This window comes from Pinus tabuliformis, chromosome Q (genome assembly GCF_031772625.1).
Source record: "Pinus tabuliformis cultivar Carrire ecotype Pingquan chromosome Q, CPIR1, whole genome shotgun sequence".
In the NCBI taxonomy this organism is placed as follows: Eukaryota; Viridiplantae; Streptophyta; class Pinopsida; order Pinales; family Pinaceae; genus Pinus; species Pinus tabuliformis.
This window is the reverse complement of record NC_142296.1, coordinates 497,437,537-497,450,755: the sequence shown is the minus strand read 5'-3', so window position 1 is coordinate 497,450,755 and position 13,219 is coordinate 497,437,537.

Genomic DNA, 13,219 nt, shown 5'->3' with positions numbered 1-13,219 from the left:
AGGAAGAAAAGGATCAAGAAAAATCAAAAGAAGAGGATATATGTCAGGACACCACCCCAGAGAAAGAAGAAATGAATCAGACCATATGTTGTAAAGCATTGGCAAGAATTACCACTCCTCAAACTCTCAAGATAGAAGGACATATCAAGAAGAAAAAGGTGCAAGAAGTGAAAGATCACATCGAGAAAGAAGAAATGAATCCAACCATATCTTGTAATTCAATGGATGAAATTAGCACTCCTAAAACTATCAAGATAGAAGGACACATCAAGAAGAAAAATGTTCAAGAAGTGAAAGATCACATCGAGAATCAAGAAATGAATCCGACCATATCTTGTAAAGGACTGGAAGAAATTACCACTCCTCAAAAGATAGAAGGACATATCAAGAAGAAAAAGGTTCAAGTAGAGAAAGATCATATCAAGCATCAACAACAAGTTCTCCAACTTTTAAAGGATAACGCCACTTCGATGCAAAATCAAATGAAACAACAGGTAGATCAACATCGTAGTGAAAAATGTTTTGATGTGAGTGATTGGGTATTTTTACTGCTACATCTCAAGCAAGCTATTTATGAGAAGGAAATGTTGGCAATACTACATGCACTTAAAAAATGGCGACCTTACCGAATGGGAAGACGCTTCAAGGATGAGGATGTGGAAGCATTGTTTTGTGCTATTTATATTATCCAACCAAATTGGATAAACGAAGCAACGAATGAATGGAAGAAGAATGAAGAAGTATGGCCACTTATTCAAAAGTTGCAAAAGATCCCAATTCAAGCAATATTGCCAGAAATTGAAGAGGAAGGAAAAATCATATTGGAACCTGGAGCAGTCACAGAAACAAGAACCCGACAGCTACGAAATCGATCAATTTTAGAGTATCTCATCAAGTGGAAGAACTTACCCACTGAATATTCCACATGGGAGGACAAGAATTCTATATATAAGCATCAAGAACTACTCAAGCGTTGAGGACAACGCTTTTTGAAGGAGAGGGGCATGTTAGGCCCCTATACTACTAGTGTAACCCCTTATTGTTATTAGTATAACCCACTTATTATATTGATGTACCCATGTAGTGCCCATATTGTTACTATTATGCCACATAGAAGCCCACCATTGTTACTGTTGTGCCCTACAATATTATTGTTATGTAGGCTTTGATTTTATTGGGACCACTTAGACTCCTATATATAGAAAGGAGGTATTTTCATTTGTATCATCCAAGAATTTTTCATTTATGTAATGTAAAGGAGGTTACCCCCTCGAAGAGGCTGAATTCTAAGGCATTGATCTATCTTTTCTATCTTTTCTTGAGCTGGTTTCATAACATTGTCCTACAGGCATCTAGACTGAAGTCTGAACTATAGGTCCTGACTGGGGCACAGAGACTTGAGGAGTTGACATTGATGCAGGGATAGTAGAAACCGGAGCTACAGATACTCCAGAAATAGGTGTGGTAGGTTGAATAGAAAATGCAGTAGTTGCAGCAGCAGTTCGAGGTGGAGTTTGAGGTGAGCTAGGCCCAGGCTGCTAAACTAAACCAGGTGTAGAGGTTTGAACCATAGGTTGGATAGGTTGCTGGGTTGAACTAGAAACTGAAGGTTGTCCAGCTTGATAAGATAACTGCACATTAGGTTGCAGAGTCTAATGAATTTGAGATGGATCCCACACCATATTCATTTCGGGACCCATAAAAGGTTGTATTTATGGAGGACCATAACCTGGTTGAACATAGGGTTAATAATTAGTAGGTACATTTCCAGTTCCTTGTAAAAATGACTGACCAGAAGGTGGTTGGAAACCTTGAGTTGGGTATTGACCTTGAGGTTGATAACCCTGAGGCATGTACTGAAACTGGGATTGATAGGCATCCTGAGGAATATGGGGTTGACCTTGGGGTATGTACTGTCCTGAAGGTTGAAAACCTTGAGGTAGCCCTCCAAATGGAAACTGACTACCTTGGGGTTGCCCACCAGGCGATAACTGACTACCTTGAGGTTGCCCCCCAAGCAGTAACTGACTACTTTGAGGTTGAGGGTTTGAAATACTACCAGACATCATAAATATCTATTCCGCGTTCAACATTTTAGTTTCATTATTACCAGGTGATAACTGATGTTCAGTCGGTCGAGGAGTTGCTCCTAAAAAAAGTACCAGAAAGTGACTGGTACCCCAAAGGAATAGTAGGACCGCCATATAAAAATGTTTCTGGTGATTGGGAAAACATGGATGACTGTCCTGACATGATGGATCAAGGATAATAATCTTTGGGTGTAGTATGAAAATAATCACACACAAACAAAGAAAATTTCAATAAAACCACCTAAAGTCTCTAAAGAAACAAACAAGTGAATCACACGCCTAAAAAGCTAAGAGTTCAAACCACACACAAACAATAACTTCCCGTACTAAAAACACTAGTTGGTAATAAAATCCAACGTCGTAGAATTCAATACAGAAAGGGCGGTTGGAACAGTTACCTCGACAACCTGCTTAATGAAACAGACTGGCACAAGTTTCTTCACAAAACCGTCTCGAGTGAAGAGAACCCCCCAGAGAGTCCAAGTGACTCTAGTCGATGTCTTCTCCAGGTACAGTGAGACCCATCCTTCATCATCACCTTAGGAAATAATCTTAAGTATATGGACACTAAGGTTACCAACAGTAACAAATACAACTTGGGTAACAGTCTACGATCCGATCTACGTGCAAGGGCAGAGTAACAAAACTCAATCCCCTTGAAGGCTCCTCGACATGATCAATCTGAGGTTTACCAACAAGTGACCCGAGCTCCTAGAAAATGGTTAATCCGAGGTTTACCGTTTTAAATACGCACAAATCTTCTATCTTTCCCAATGAGACAGACTTGATTGTCTCAAAGGTTTGGACATGATCTCGTGATTGACTCCTTTAAGAGGAGCTTCCTAGATTATATCAATTACAATTGGACTTATTTCCTACCGCAAGATATAGCTACTTGTTTGTTTTAACTATATTGGAGAGTTAATTACTCCCTACTCCAAGATACTAGCCTAAGCTATATTGGTGATAAGAGCCCTAGAAATAAAAAAGATCGCTAGATCAATTTTAATTAAGCGTTACATGTATGGGTTTTTTCTTAAGACAATAGGTATGGAGATGAAACTTTGATGGTGTGAAGACTCGACTCCAAAAACACTAAAAAATGCACCTAAAATGATAAACAATTCGTTTTCTTTCAATGAATTTCTAGCTAAAAGAAAGGGTTTTAGAATGCAATCTTTGATAAACAAATCTTTGTTTCAACATGCAAATGAAAAGAAAATCCTTTTGTATTTTTCAATAAGAACTCAAAACGAGACTATTAATTAAAGCTCACAAAAAATTCCTTTCTCTTTCAAAAATCAAAACTACAAAAAACAATTTCCTTTCAAAAAAGATTCAACAAGCTCTAGAAAACACTCAAAACTACAAAAACTAATTTTGAGATCTATAAATTTATAAAAACCTAATTGTTAAAAGCTTCAAATATTTTTGAGGATGTTTTAATTAGTTATTCAGTAAACTAAGGATTAATTCGTTCAGAATAACAAATCAAACAAAAAACACCCAACTATGTTTTCTTTTTAAAAATGAAATTCAAAACTTATGACCAAGTTTGTTCAAAGATTTGCAAAGAGAAACAAAATCTATTTCTCGAAAAGGACAAATTTCATAAACATGTCAGACTCATTAAGAAGACAAAAAAAAACTAGGGTGATCTAAGGTTTCTTAGGCTTCTAATCTCTGAGTCACTACAAAGACCAAGCAAAAATCAATCCAGGCATGCAAAACTTCTAGAAAATCATCTAAAACGAAAACACCAATGGAACTTACTTGCAAGAGACTTTTGACAGGACACATGCAGATCTGGGTAGACACTAAAAGTTGTAAACAAAACCTAAACTTAACTGGATGAAAACATTTTAAGTTTTTCAAAAATTTTGATAGGGTCTGCAAGCTTCCAGTATAACAAATTGCGGTACCGCTCTGTGCACTAAAGGAACAGTGCGGAGATGTCCGCACTGTATTGTAAATAGAATGTGCTATCCTCTTAAAATTTTTGAAAAAAACAAAAAACAATCTAGAACCTAAAAACTACCCAAGCCCACACACATCAAGCAAAAACCAGAAATAAGAACAAGTTTATCAAGTCAAAGATAAAGGAAAATCAAAAACCACATTCAGTTCCCCAGCGGAGTCGCCAATTTGTTGGCCGGATAAATCATTCTTGCGGACAAGGTCGATCTCCCTAGTATCAAAAGATATCTAGCAACAAGCAGGACAAAAAAATATACCTTTCTCTAAACATATTACGATTCATTAATAAAAACTAAAGAGGTGTTTAGACCCTACCTTAAGTCCAACGCTAGTTTGTGGCAGCCATCCTTCAACTGTCTGAAAGAGTTTCCTTTTGAGAACCTGCAATCACAAACAAGCACACATCAAATAACACCTGCATAGCTAATATAATAAATCATGTTCATTATGATGATCAAGGAGTTCATAAAATAAACCATAAAACACAGCTTATTGAGAAAAATAAACTTGATTGTATTAACTTTGAAATAGAAGAACTTTACAACCTTTGGTGCCTTGATGTTGTACAAGCTCTTCCCAAGGGTCCAAACAGGAATCTCCTCTACTTTTACAAGCCTCACTCTCTTCCAAATGAGATAAAAAAGGTATGTAATCTCTCCTCTCAAAAGCTCAATTAGGAAGACTAAGTTCCAGCAGCATTTCACCTCAAAAATATTTAGCTTTTAACCTCCTCAATAACCAGCCCAATGCTTCATTTTATAGTGCAAAGGAAGGAGGTTATAGGTCCACCTATGAAGGGATAGAGTCCTCCTTCAAAGGGATAAGCTCCTCACATCAAGGGGTTAGTTCCTTAAGGTATGGGATGCATGAACCTTAAAGGAGTGAAATTGCCACCTCAATATTCATTCTAGAAGCTTCCAGAAATGACTCAAAGTGAGTTTTTAGGAATGAACTTGCGCCTTTTTTACTTTTACAAGGGTCCACACCCATTACATAAGAGACAGAGTGGTCAGGTGTGCAGGGGACATGACCATTAGGTGCGAGACCGCAGGAAATGCTAAGAGAAAGTGTGGAACCAAAGTTTTAGAGATTTTTAAGGGCTTTCTCTTATTTTCAAGGCTCGATATGAAGAACCGAGGCTTAAGACTTGCAAAGGAGGAAAGTATGAGTGGTGATAGACTCACACAAATTGCAGAATGTCATGGTGACAATTTTTCATGCAACAGTTCCATAGATCCAACTGGAAAAAATAATAGCATTGGTAGAAAAGCAATCACATCTACTTTTCCAATAAGTAGTCATGGTGGTTGTTGGCTTCAAGGGGCTTGACCCAGGTTTAGCATTAATTAGCCAAAAAAATCCTACACTACTAGCCCTTTCGGCATGAGCTCGCGGAGCGTGGACCGAAGTCTCACCCGAAGTAGTATGGGGGGATTCTGGAACCAAGTTTCCACACCCTGGGATGGTTGTGATGTCATTTGATTCCTTTTATCCTTACCTTAGCGCAGGTTGCTTCGCTCTAGGGCTTACAGGACAAACCCTCTATTCTAGCCTTCAATACCTTCGTGAAAGGGTACAATCAACCTTCGTGTAGCCCTAACCTGCTACTCAGGTACTTTCATGCTGCTAAAGTAGCGTGCTCTACAAATTCCCCAATTAATCTAAGTGATTCGCTTATGTTATCAAATAGTTATAGTTAACACCATGTAACAAGATATTTGCAAATGCGTCCAATAAATTAATGTAATTGCAATATTTCTCACACCATATAAGCACAATAAAGGAAATTCATACATAAAATATCACGATGTATCAACAAAGAAAAGACAAAGAAATTACAAAATATCTCTCTTTATTAATATCTTCCCAGTGTTTACAGACTCTTTCCACCCTAAGCACACAGCTGCAGGGGTCCACGCACTCAACTGTGAACTTCTACCTTAGGCCTCTATGCACTCAACTGCAAAGCCTCTACCTACGTTACGACCCAAGACTTAGACTTCTTCTTCAGAGCTATCACTCGATTACATGATCTTCCATTGTATATCTCCTTAACATACTTAGAGCTTAGTTCTTTTTATACAATAGGTCTCTTACAACCGAATTTACTTTACAAGACTAAGGGCACACTACCCTTTTTGACCCATAATACCTTCATGCTCCGCGACCATAAAATGCAGAGTCTTTACAATTATATTACAAAAATTGGCTTAAACATGGGCTTTTAGCCCCAAAACTGCCCTTGGGGGATCCCGCTCCCAACAAGCCCCTAACACAAACATCGTGACTCACCCTCAAGTCACTTGGTAGGCGTGGAAATCTTTGTGCGAAGCCTGTCCAAATCGACCTAGATGACCGCATCTTTCGCGATGCACTGAGCTGCTACCTGGTTCGCATCTTCAATTGTCTTCTCCGTTACTGCTCATGCTCTATCAGTGTGAAGCTTTTATTGTGACGCTTGCAGAGTCACAAGCTTGCCTTCAATGTTTCTTATAACTGCGTAAGCTTGCTCCAGCTAGGGCTCTAGTCGCACCTTCAACATTTCTTCCTTGTGCAACGTTGCATCCACCTTTTCCTTCAGCTGATTGGCTTCCTGCAGCTTGGCTAACCTTTGTGTCAGCGCGACAGTTCGCGCTGTGCCCTTAACTTTGTCACAGTGTTGTTGGAGTTCGCACGCTTCCGTCTCTAGCCTATAGGTGTTTTGGTCCTCCTGCAAGCTTGTTAGGACCTCAAATGATTTCTCAAACAACTGTGTGAAGTCTTCTACTGCACTTTCCACTGCCGCGGCTACTTCTGTGACAATGGTTGTTTTTTATTCCTTTACCTCTGGAGGTGTTGAAGGCTGGGCCCTCAATTGGAGCTCTATAATTTGTAGGTTTAGATCCAGCTAAACCCACTCCATCTCTATCCAAGTGTCGTGCACCCCTATGGCCAATTTGCAGATGCGAACCTTGACTGGCTCCTCCTCCAGAATGGCCAACTCTGCGACCATTTTGCATGCCTCCTCCATGACCTGCATGATATTCTTGCTCTGGTTGGTCGCTTCGGCCTCAGCGGCAATGGAGGCATTTCTCTGTAGGGCCATATGTTTGTTGTTTATCCTTTGTTTGTTGATCACCTAGATGGTGCAGTGCTCATAGACCCTCAGTTACGCAATTACTCCATCTTGCAAGAGATGGATTACCTTGCACAGAAGCACTGCCAGGTTCAACCCAACTCCCTTCAAGGCACTAACAGTGGGCCTGTTAGCCTCATTTTCTATGGTCAGTGCTCCATCTGGAAGCACTATCACACTGGAAGCCTTCGTGAACAGCATATCGGCAACCTCTGATGTGCCGGTACCCAAGTTGGTAGACACCGTACTAACTTGCAATGCATAAGTTTGCAACTCTTGCAGTTTGCTATGGATGCCCCCTAGGATGATTTGTTGCTGCTTTTCAAATTGTTGCAGGGCCTTCGCGGTGACATATCTGACTGTGTCACCGATGTCATATAAGTCACCCTCCATCAATGTGATAGGGTCCAACGAGGTCTTGGTCGCCTTGGATTTCTTTCTAGACCCTCCCTTCTCCAGCTCTCTCAAGTGCTTAATGCGGGCGGATGTCTCCTGGGGGTCTGGACTGTGTTGCTTTTTGTCCTCCTCTTTGGTCTCATGTGAAGGTGATTGTGTGCCTTTGTGAGAGCCCCGCTTTGTGCCACCTATCTTTTTCCCTACCTCCTCTCCTGTTTGTTCCTCCTAGGCCTTCTCAGTGGCCTCCTTTTTCCTCTTTTCGACCAGTTGTGCCATCTTCAGCTTGGACTCCTCCTTCTTCTTCTATGCAGCAGACTTGCTTCCACCCACCGCTAAGTCCATGGTAGTGCACCACTCTGCCAAACATTTATCAAGCACTGCATCAATGGCATCATCTGTGGCCAGTTACGACAAGTCATACCACTTCCGTGAGGGTCCATCCGTGCCCTGATAGATACGCGATGGAAATCATCTTTGAAATCGGCATAGATCTGCAGCTTAGCGTATACCATGGGAAACAATCACGACTTACGATTGATGACCATCCTAATATTCAGCTCCATCAATATCCAAAATATCTTGTTATCCTGAACTCGTTCTGTGTCCTTGGTCACCCACAGCAAAGCGTACTTCGCTACTTCAGGAAGGTCTTGCATGACCAAAGGGAACTGGATCTCCTCTGGTAGCTCCCATGCTACCAGTACAATTGATAGCAAGAGCCACGCATAGTGGAAGGTCTTGCTTTTCTCTTGCACTTCATGGCAATTTGCCAGGAACTCTTTGCGAAGGTAGTCCGACCAGTTAAACTGGACTCCTTCCACGCACTACTGTGTGAGTGCGATGACAGGCACTGACACCTCGTTGGTGCGACACTTCTGCGTCACCTTCATAGTGGTGTCGTAGATGCTGGAGATATTGTACCCACACGGCTTCTTCACCAGCTTGAATTTATCCTTCATTGACTCTGCAAGCACCTACTCACCACCCTTTCCGCCAAAGATCATAGCTGGATTTTTGGTTATATACGGGAGGCACGTTATTCTGTGAATCAACATATTGGTGATGGGTATCGGCTCCTCTAGCCATAGGCACCCATCATGCACCAAGCACAACAGTTGCTTGATGACCAAAACTATCACGAGCGTGCGGTTATAGTGTGACACCCAGAGCAGGTTCAACAATCCTGCCTTCTCTACCACCTTGAGCCACCTCCGCGGCTCGAACGCAGTCATTCCCATATTTGTGTCTATGATGTGGAGCATCAGCTACTCGGCTGCTAGGTGTGGCAACTTCTCGTGGTTTGCCAAGTCCTAGTATTCAAGCTTTAGTATCGGCACTTGGGCCAAGCACGAATTGTCGCAAAGTAATTTCATCCGGTAGTATAGAGGTTTGCATGGGAGTCTTACTCTCATCAATGTCCTTTGGGACCTTGGACTTAGGCTTGCACAAAGGGACATACTCTGGCAAGCATGTAATAGGGTCTGCACCTTGGTTTTTAAACTCCTCTACTTCAAACCCCACATCCTCATCATCCATCAAGATGTCTTCGATGTCCTCCTCCTCTTCCTCTAGGTTGATGGCCTTGCCCTTCTCCTATGCAGTGGGCTTTGGTGGGTTTCTCCTTGGCGATGCATGCACTGGTATGGCAGGCTGCTTGCCCTTCTTGTCATTCACAATCTCCTTGGTTGGGGTTGGCTTTGGTCTCGGTGTTCTCAGTGATTTAGGGACCTCCACCAATACTTCGGCCACTTTTGGAGCAGCTACTTCGGCCTCCATATCGATTTCCTGCACATTCTCCTCAACTGCCACTTCTTCGATGTTCATAGCTTTTGCGCGTGTCGACATGACGATATTCACTATTTCTTATGTCTCCTTTGACAATTGTTCAAACACGGGACTCGCTACTAGATCTTAAAATAATTCACAGTTCATGTGCACCTAAGAGTGCAACAACCCAATTCTCAAAATGCCAAGTGTTTTTTGTTGGACAACCACTTGTAATTTATAGGGCATATCGAATTCAAATCCGACCATTCCCCCCAAAATCGGTTACCGGATTGGTGGTAGATTTTCAAGGATCTAAGCCATAAATTTCGTCTTGAATGTTGGTCGCCCACTCCATTTTCCCTCACTTCTCTCGTCTTTTCATGAAAAATGACTTTAATGGTCACTTTCCAGCCAACTTGTGCGATTTCTCCCTAGGTAGCGTAGGTCCCTTCGTGCTGCCATGGACCTAGTGACACTTCCTTACTTTGCACCATTTTCCAATCATGCAACTCCCCAACCTGGGCAATGTAGTTTATAGTCTTGCGCCTCCTTTCAGCTGCCTGGAGTGCTAAGACTGTGCTACCTTCATTTAGTCACATGGTCAGACCACCGGTGTATGGCTTCAAGCGACTGCCATTCACCTTTCCTGGGAAGGGTTCTCCATTCAATTTGACTAGTTGTACTGCTCCTCCATCAGTAATCTCCTTAATAACATAAGGCCCTAACCAATGCATCCTGAACTTCCCTAGAAATTTATCAAACTTACTATCATATAGCAAAACCAGGTCATTTACCTTAAATGTGTGTAGCTTGATGTGTCGATCATGCCATGCCTTTTCACACTGCTTTTGGACTTGCTGGTGAAATCCAGCCAAAAATATTTCTTCCTCCAATTCATCCAGCTGTGCAAGCCTCTACTCCAAGGCTCTAAGATCTGTCATTCCTGTGAGCGCTGCTATGCACAGACTAGGTACGATTTATTCCATAGGCATTACCGCTTCCACACCATAAGCAAGCCTAAAAGGGGTTTGTCCAGTGAACTTCTTAAAGGTTTTTCGATAAGCCCACAGTACTGCAGGTATGCGTAGGTCCCAATCACTTCGCTGAGAACTGAAAACCTTGGTCAGCGCATTTTCAAGCACTTTTTTGAATGCCTCCACTGTCCTATTAGCCTGTGAGTGATAAGGTGTGCTCTTTTGGTGGCATACCAAAAATTTCTCCATTAGTGCATTGATCGTCTCATTTAGGAAGTGCGTACCACGATCACTCATCAAGATCTTCGAACATCCAAACTGCATTAGTACATGCTCAAATAGGAATTTTGTGGTAGTCGTGCTTGTGCAATCCTTCACTGGCTGTGCTTCTACCCAACGAGTTAAATACTTCATTGCAGTGATAATGTACCTTGCTCACATCTTTCCTTGTGGCTGAATAGGTCCCACAAAATCTATCACCCACTTCTCAAAGGGTTGCAACGTCATCTGTGGATTCAAAGGAATCTCATCCCTTCGCGATGTCCTGCTAGTCCTTTGACACTCAATGCATGCCTTGCAATTTGTTTCTGACTGTTGATGAAGCGTTGGCCACCACAACCCAGCGCGTAGAATCTTCTGTGCAGTTGCTCTCCCTACATAATGGCCTCCCGCGGAGCCCCCATGAGTGTCCACAAGGATGTTGCTTCTTTCGAACTCAGGTACAAACCATTGCAATATCTCATGAGTCCCCATCTTGTACAGATGCCCACCAATGACAGAGAAATCTGCCGCGTGCACCACTAATTCCTTCTTTTGCTAGATAGTGTATCCTTCCGGAGTAGTTCATGTTGTTAGGAAGTGTATTATATCCTTGAAATGGCCATCTGCGACACGCATTACAAATATTTGCACGTCAGGCAATCCTTCTTCCAAGTTATTAGGTTCCTCCCCTATTTCGATGCACGAAAGATGGTTTGGTCCCGCATTCAATCATCTAGGCTTCACAACCACTTCAAAATCATACTTCTGGAACAATAAGAACCATCTATAGATTCTCCCCCATGACACATTCTTATTGACCAGGTACTTCAGCACGTAATGATCCATATACATCTTAAAATGGCCTCCTAGCAAGTAGTGCCTATACTTCTCAAGTGCGTACACCACAGCTAGCCTTTCGCGCTTGGGGGTGGAATAGTTCTTCTCTACTTTGGCCAAATGCATGCACGGACCATCTTGCATATCATACTTGTCTGTCATTCGCATCTTAGGCTTCCTGAATTGAATTATCATCATTCTACTACATTTACACCAATCACCAAAGCTTCACTTATGCGTACCCCACCATCTTACGGGTGTAGCGCGTAGTGCCCAGTCCACCGCTTGGAAGTGTTGATTTTCTGGTACCTCCCTTTCAAATGCATCCAAAAAGATATCTACCTCATTCAAGCCATCAGAAGTAGGAATATTTCTTACCTCTGTGGACACACAACACAACGATCGGGTCACCATGTTGCAATTCAATGTAGTTACTTCATGTAACTAATTCTGCCAGCATTCTATCTCTTCATCGGAGTTCGAAGTGCAGGAACTCTCGCGATCCCATGTAATCCGTCCATTCGTGGTGGGGTTCACCCAATCCTAGTCTCATGCTATTATCTTATAGATACATTCCAAGTCATCATCACTCTCATAATCACGGACTAGTTCAGTATAACGTGATCCTTCAGCAAGATCGAGGGGTACTAATACACGCAGTGATTTCTTCTCAAAAATCATATTTTGCTTCTTTAGATTGATTACCCCATTCATATCAGTAGCCTAGTCAATTCCCAGGAGCGCAAGATAGGGATTGATGTCATCCACTATCTCTATTACTTCAAAATCAACTAGCGCGCTCACTCCCTCAATATCCATGGTCACCCCCTGCATCTGCCCCATGGGGATGATATTCTGTTGATTCGCATCCTTAGCTGAATTAGAGACCATTTCAGCATAGGTCTCTCCATTCACTCCCAAGTCTACTTCGGTAGGACGTTTGTGTCTGACCCTAGGTCCAAAATAACCTGATCCATTTCATACTCTCCTATCTACGCGGTCAATCTCATCTCCTATCCCGTCCTTGTTTTATGCTTGCCAATCTTTCATACTACACATGGCTCACCTGGCGCAGTTCCAGCACATCTATTGATGAGTTCTTGTAACCCTTTCACAACCTTACTATTGTGCAGTAACTTCATATAGGTCTCCAGGAAAGTTGTGAGCATAGAGGGGTCCATCTCCTACTCAGGCTTATCCTTGCTTCCTAAGGTGGAGGCCTCAACGAAGCTCTTCTTAGCTTCCATGAAGGTTTCACGTGCACACTCCAAATTGAACTCAGCCTCCTTCGTTGGAGCTTTGTGAACCCATGTACTATCTTCTGGTTGTTTCCCCTTGTCATCTCCTATCGCAATTCCACTTCTGAGCACTATATTTATGTTTGGATCTTCCTTGCGCGGCTCAAACCTCATCATCTATAGGTTCTAAGCTAGAGGAGGTGGTAGCATCCCTTTGTCACGTATTCTAGCTATCAGCATAGGACAGTCTTCCGTTTCATGATAAAAAAATGTGCAATATTTTGATTAGTGTAATTGTGGGCATAGTGTCATGGTCCTCCGCAATTGTAGCAAAACAACTGTCCTTGACTGCTGCCAAGTCCTCCTCCACCTCGGCCTCATCCGTGCCCCTAAAATCCTATCCGCGCCAACCCCATTCTTTGGTCAAGGGGTCGCATTTTGGCCTAAACCCTATAGGCAGGATTTCTATCTATCATCAATTCATAGCTACTACAAGTACGCTCATCATGCCCTACCAACCTACAAAAGTTGCAGAACAGTTGTTATGGTGCCTATACAAGCTTC